Genomic DNA, 875 nt, shown 5'->3' with positions numbered 1-875 from the left:
ATTATAAATACAGCCTGGTGTGAAGATTAGCTTCTTTTTTGTATGTATTATCTAGATTTCTATTTTTTGCAGTGTGTTGATGCAATATGGAGTACAGGGGATTGCTTCTGACCCCCTTTACTAGCTTAACACTGTTTAAACAGCACAGCCTACCCAAGAATTGCGAACCATACCCATCCCTTTATGACCAAAGCGTGGCAATCTTCTGATGGCTAATTTCAGCAGCCTCACTTGCCACGTCGCAAAGCGTAAGACATTTAACCTTCTTTCTGGAACATATCGGTGAGTTTATGCAGCGCTGACTGGAGACAGTCAATAATTAATGGATGAGCTGAAAAATGAAAATTAGATAGAGATTTAAAGAACTAACATGGTAAAAAATGCAACAGACAAAATTTTAAAATGAAACTGATATTAAAACTATTAAAACCCACTCACTGCAAAACCGATCTAGAAATAAGTCAGCATTTCTTAAATTAAGTGTATTTGCACTAAATTGGTAAATAAGATGATTTGCCATTGGAATTCGTGTTTTGACTCTTAAGATAAGGTAAATAAATCATATGCAGGTAAAATAAGACAATGCAATTGTTTTTGTTTTTTTCTTATTTTAAATGTAAACTGTCTTTTCAATGGCAAACTGTTTCCTTTACTTCCTCAATTCAAGAAAAAAATTCACCTATTTTAAGAAAAAATCATTTCAATTTCAATTTAGTTTATTTATATAGCGCCAAATTCACAACACATGTCATACCAAGGCACTTTACAGTTCAACCAGATTATACAGTCAAATTGATACAAAGTTTTCTATCTAAGGAAAACCAGTTGATTGCATCGACTCATTGACTCAAATACAATCCCTCACACTAAGCATG

This window comes from Cyprinodon variegatus, unplaced genomic scaffold (assembly GCF_000732505.1).
Source record: "Cyprinodon variegatus isolate N-32 unplaced genomic scaffold, C_variegatus-1.0 Scaffold695, whole genome shotgun sequence".
Lineage (NCBI taxonomy): Eukaryota > Metazoa > Chordata > Actinopteri > Cyprinodontiformes > Cyprinodontidae > Cyprinodon > Cyprinodon variegatus.
The sequence above is the reverse complement of the archived record's forward strand: the minus strand, read 5'-3'. Positions refer to the sequence as shown.